This window comes from Podarcis vaucheri (assembly GCF_965113315.1).
Source record: "Podarcis vaucheri genome assembly, chromosome: 2".
In the NCBI taxonomy this organism is placed as follows: Eukaryota; Metazoa; Chordata; class Lepidosauria; order Squamata; family Lacertidae; genus Podarcis; species Podarcis vaucheri.
In genome coordinates this window covers 122,267,777-122,273,776 of record NC_138760.1, presented here as the reverse complement: position 1 = coordinate 122,273,776, position 6,000 = coordinate 122,267,777, and the positions used below count along the sequence as shown (strand labels likewise).

The window sequence follows — 6,000 nt, the reverse complement described above, 5'->3', positions numbered from 1 at the left end:
TAGCAGTAAAAATAGGTTTTAAAGAAGTGCCCCCTTTAAGAAATCACGTTGTGTAAACGTGTATGTTGTCCTCTAGGTTCAAACACACACAGAACACCCACAGTATGAGCAAGCAATGCTCCAAAGTGCTTCTCTTGTGAACTTGCCATATAGGTTGTTTACTCCTGACCAAAACTCCTGTTTTCCAAAAGGACTGGAGGGGGAGGTCTCCTCACTGCTTTTAACCCCCCCACTCCCACCGCATGAAAGGCGGAGGACGTGTTCATTCACAATCCCTGTGTTTACCATGTGTGTATCTGCAATGAACCAGGCACTGCAGCTCCTTCCCCTCTCACTGGGCTGCAGAGGAGGAAAGGGATGGGTTTGAAGGCTCTTTCTGCCTCTCCCCCCAGAGGAACAAGAGCAAAGGGTGTTTGCAGGACAGGAGGACAGAGGAGGAGGCAGCGAGGGCAGAGGGAGCAGTGGGCGGATCCACCGCCTCTCCCAGGGGCTGCTGATGCAAGCAAGGGGCTTCCTTCTTCTCCATGCAAGGGCCACCCATGTATTCAGAGCAGTCCTTTGCAGATTAACTCTTAAGTTCTATGGGGTCTACTCTCAGGCCACTAATGTGCATACCATGCCAGCCTTAGGAAGGGAGGCGGGACAAGCAGGTGAAAGGAATTGCCAAAAGTGTTTGAAAATGAGTGGCGGCTTTTGGGAAGAGGGTGCCCAATTGGGGCTTCTTCAGGGGCAGTGGAATGTCTTGGGCAGGAGAATCCCTGCAGGGGCTCTCAGACTCCCTTGGCTTCTTCTTCCCTCCCTCCCAGGAAGCTTCAACTTGCTCTGGATTCTGCGCTCCTCAGGAAGCTGAACCTCCAAACATAGCTGAGACTGAACCTGCAACCCTGGCCAGGATGGAAGGAGGAAGATGGATGGGTGACCTGGTCAGGCTGTCTCCCGCATCCCTCCCCACAACCTCTGAGCATTCCCTCCCAGGACCCTTGGAGAAATCTGGTGAGTTCCAGGGGAGAGGAGATGGGGACAGGGATAGATGGATGGTGGAGGGAGAAAGCGGAAAAGATGGAGAGGAGACAAATGGAAGGAAGTTTCTGACAGGAAGAAGGAAGGGGTGAGGCCTTCTCAGAAGCAGCTCTTTGTTTCTTGAATCCTTTTCCTAAAGTAGTGGGGGCAGATTTTCTTCCTCCAGGCTTTGAAATCTTAGGTGTTATTTCCACGGCAGGAATAATTGATGATAATGATGTTGCACACCAATCCTGAAAAATGGGTGAAGGGGAATGGAAATGCTTCCCATAATTATTTATAATTAATGTATTTAAATTGTTTCTATTACTCTTATTTTTTATAGACAGGGTCAGAATGATACATTCCACCAGCATCAAAACACAATAAATGCATGCACCTCCCCAGGTTGGTGGGCTTAAGGGACAAAGGACCCGTTATCATGATACACAATTCCTGTGGCTGGAGGGTCTACACTTAGGATTGGGCATATAAAGTCCAAGAGCGTCTGGTATTATAAGCAAGTTGTGTAAATTTTAGAGACTGGGGTTGTTTGTGAGAGGGAGGGAGTGGGATAATAATTTATAGCGCCCCTGTGTAATGGCTTGGTTCTCCCGCATAGACGCAAGACAACTCCAGTAGTAATTATCTCAGGTTTATTGCTCAAACTGATAAATCACTGTGGAGCTCAGTCTTTGGCCTGTTCATCCCAGCTTGCAGTTGCCGAGTCCTCCAGCAAGGAAGGCCCCACTTTCATTTTCTTTTCCCCTCTTCTCGCACATTCTCACGAGCCTACGATTTTTGGGACAGGCTATTTCGGGGGCTCTGTGTCAGAGCTTAAACTGGAGCTGAAACTGGAGCTAACAGTCTGTGTCCCCACCCCCCGTCACCCCCTCTTCCTGCTCTTTGTTCTTTGCTCCTGCTGCAGCTTGGCTGCTCCTCCCCTGCTTCACATTCCAACGGAATCACATCTCTTGCGTTCTCAGGCTTTGTCAGCGGAGGCACGAGAGGCTTGAGATTCACGGAGCTGACACCCTGTAATTTTGTCCGTTCCTAAGCTTCCATGGAGATACTGTGGTACAACCTTGGTGCAAATTTCAACATAAGTACACAAAGCCAACAAAGAGACTCAGAGGTTTATAGTGGCACCAGCTTTCCTGGTCAAAAGTCCACTGACGTCTCTGCTCTGCCCTCGCGGTCCTAGACAATAATCCTTCTTGATACTAGTGTCTGGAAAGCACAGGAAGGCAGAGAAGACTCTTGTGCTCCAGTCCTGCTTGCCGGTTTCCCACAGGCATCTGGTTGGCCTCTGTGAGAAGAGGATGCTGGACTAGGTGGGCCTTTGCCTGACGCAGAAGGCTCTTCTTTGGTTCCAATATATTGCAATATTTTTACAGTTACATGTAGCATTTAAGTTTTATTTATTTCACATGGGAGTTGTGTCTAATAAGCCAATTCCACCATAGATCTGTATTATAAAACGATGGTGCTTTATTAAGTGTGAATGGACTGATCATGTGTTGCTCTTGCCACTATCTCATCTGCTTTGCAAAAAATTTGGAACCTAGAGAGGATAGTGGAGAATGAAGGTGTTACAATGAGAGAAGGTGCAGATTGGGATTGACATGTGTTCAGTTCCCTTTTTGTCTTTCTTGAAAGTCTAACAGGATTCTCTTTCCTCCCAGACTCCCAAACAGGTGAGGAAGATGAAAGTCAGAATTCTATGAAGCCACATGTGAATTTATGGGGGAAAACAAAGAAATTGAGGATACAACAAAAAAGTCACAAAGGAGAGAAACTATTTGAATGTACGGCATGTGGAAAGAGCTTCAGTGAAAGTGGAAAACTTAGAATACACCAACGAACTCACACAGGGGAGAAAACATTTGAATGTAGGGAGTGCGATAAGAGCTTCAGTCGAAGTGGGGCACTTAGATTACATCAACAAACTCACACCGGGGAAAAACCATTTGAATGTGTGGATTGTGGAAAGAGATTCAGTCGAAATGATACACTTAGAATACACCAACAAACTCATACAGGGGAGAAACCATTTAAATGTATTGAATGTGGAAAGAGCTTCAGTACAACTGGGAAACTTAGAATACACCAACGAACTCACACAGGGGAGAAACCATTTAAATGCATTGAATGTGAAAAGAGCTTCAATGAAAGTCAAACACTTAGAGTACACCAACGAACTCACACAGGGGAGAAACCATTTGAATGTGTGGATTGTGGAAAGAGCTTCAGTCGAAGTGGAACACTTAGAATACACCAACGAGCTCACACAGGGGAGAAACAATTTAAATGTATTGAATGTGGAAAGAGCTTCAGTCGAAATGATACACTTAGAATACACCAACGAACTCATACAAGGGAGAAACAATTTAAATGTATTGAATGTGGAAATAGCTTCAGTCAGTATGGAAACCTTAGAATACACCAAAGAATTCACACAGGGGAGAAACCATTTGAATGTATTGAATGTGGAAAGAGCTTCAGTACAACTGTGAAACTTAGAATACACCAACGAACTCACACAGGGGAGAAACCATTTAAATGCATTGAATGTGAAAAGAGCTTCAATGAAAGTCAAACACTTAGAGTACACCAACGAACTCACACAGGGGAGAAACCATTTAGATGTATTGAATGTGGAAAGAGTTTTAGCATAAGCAGAGCACTTAGAATACACCAACAAACTCACACGGGGGAGAAACCATTTAGATGTATTGAATGTGGAAAGAGCTTCACTCGAAATGATACACTTAGAAAACACCAACAAACTCATACAGGGGAGAAACCATTTATATGTGTTGAATGTGGAAAGAGCTTCAGTACAAGTGGGGAACTTAGCATACATCAGCGAACTCACACAGGGGAGAAACCGTTTCAATGTATGGAATGTGAAAAGAGCTTCAGTACCACTGGGAAACTTAGAATACATCAGCGAACTCACACAGGGGAGAAACCGTTTCAATGTATGGAATGTGGAAAGAGCTGCCGTCATAATGGAGCACTTAGAACACACCAACGAACTCACACAGGGGAGAAACCATTTAGATGTATTGAATGTGGAAAGAGTTTTAGCATAAGCGGAGCACTTAGAATACACGAACGAACTCACACAGGGGAAAAACCATTTAAATGTATTGAATGTGGAAAGAGCTTCAGGACCACTGGGAAACTTAGAATACATCAGCGAACTCACACAGGGGAGAAACCATTTCAATGTATTGAATGTGGAAAGAGCTTCAGTACAAGTGGATCACTTAGAATACACCACCGAACTCATACAGGGGAGAAACCATTAAAATGTATTGAATGTGGAAAGAGCTACAGTCACTATGGAGCATTTAGAAGACATCAACGAACTCACACAGGGGAAAAATCACAGATACTTTAATAAACTGTATAGGTGTTCTTTACCTTTCCCTCTATGCTTCCTTGCAATACTGATAAAATCAAACCACGCCAATGCTTTCAGCCCCAGAAGAGGAGCTCCCCTTGGTGTCAGGGGAGGGGTCCAAGGGAGCATCTGAAGCCCTGCCATTCCTTCTGTCCCTGGCCCCTTCCCCTCCCCTCTCTACCATCCCAGGGCCACTCTTGACTCCACAGCAGGAGGCTGGATCTGTCTGTGATGGTGAGATGTCCTGGGTGGTTGAAGGACCACTTCCTGTTTCCTGGAGCTCCATCCTGCCTTCTCATGCAAGGTGGAGTCATGAAGCAGGCGAAGGCTGAGCACACCTAAGGGTGGTGTGTGGGGGGAGTGGGATTCTGCTTAACCTTTCCCCGTCTGCTCCTTTTCTGGATCCAAATCCCCACACAAAAAGGGGAAGTGTGAGGGCGCAATCAGTGTTGCGGAGCTGCACTGAAAATCATTGCTTTGTGACCGTAAGAGGCCCTTCTCAAAAAAACAAGCATCAAGAGAATTTAAGCTATAGAATTTAAAACAAACAGATAATTACAAAAAAAGAAAGCAGTGTGGCGCCACATTGCGTAGGAGTTACTTTAACACACTCTACCTGGGGCTGCCTTTGAAAAGAGCTCAGAAACTTCAATGGCTCAAAGAGCTGCAGACACTTTGCTGACCAGGGCTGGCTATAGGCAGCATAGGACTCCCATATTCGAACAGCTCCATCTGCCTAATTGTCTGTTTCTGGGCACAATCAATGTGTCCACAAGAAGAGGAAAATAGATTTGGAGTGCCGCATTTTCAAAAAAGATGGACACACGACTATTTTTTTTGGGAGCTGAAAGGCATGCCTGTGTGCCTCATTTGTGGTGAGGCCCTCTCCGTCCTGAAGAAGGCCCACCTGCAGAGGCACCACAGGACAAAAAGACATTCAGTCCGAGGAGTTCCAAGGGCAGCTGCGCCAGGAGAAGGTGAAGGCGCTGAAAACGGACCTGTTGGGTAACCTGTGGCCCCTCCAGATGATGTGATATTGCAACTCACGTCTTCTTTAGCCGTTGGCCACGCTGACTGGGGCTCATGGGAGCTGGAGTCCAAGGATCTAGGTCCACAAATGCCGGGGACATTTCAAATCCCTCCTCAGTCATGAAGCCGATGGGGCAACTTAAAGCTGGTCACCATCTTTATGCGAAACCTCCCTCGCAGGGTTGCTTTGTGCGTGAAGGCAATATATCTTGTGGTGGGCTTGATGAGGGGAGTGTGGAACAGAAATGTAATTCATAGGTAAGAAGACAGGAAATAGTTCTGAATCTGACTGAAAATAAAGGATTCTTTGTCTCCAAATTGCATATAGCAAGCACCTGTGTTGTTGAACTCTAGCTGAAGTTTCAGCATCTGGTTCCTCAGCACTCTGCACTTTCTCTCTGGAAACCTCCAGCTGTCAGGTGACAGGAACCAGCCAATGCCTCCCAGTTCAGAAACAGTCTGCCAAGAGCTGAGATTGGAAGTGGAAAGCCAAGGAAACTTAGGAGAGCATTTTCATTTCCATGCTTATGAATATTGATTTGAATCAATTCATGTGATGT

At 45.9% G+C, this 6,000-nt stretch overlaps 1 protein-coding gene across 1 annotated transcript in view; it reads left to right on the top strand.

The window, feature by feature from the left end:
• Nucleotides 1-920: 920 nt before the first annotated feature.
• The window catches only part of LOC309524790 (uncharacterized protein), a 69,862-nt gene continuing 64,782 nt past the window's right edge, over nt 921-6,000 (top strand). The window contains exon 1 of the mRNA XM_082209833.1: nt 921-993. The gene's annotated coding sequence lies outside the window, so the exon portion shown is untranslated. The remainder of the gene's footprint in view (nt 994-6,000) is intronic.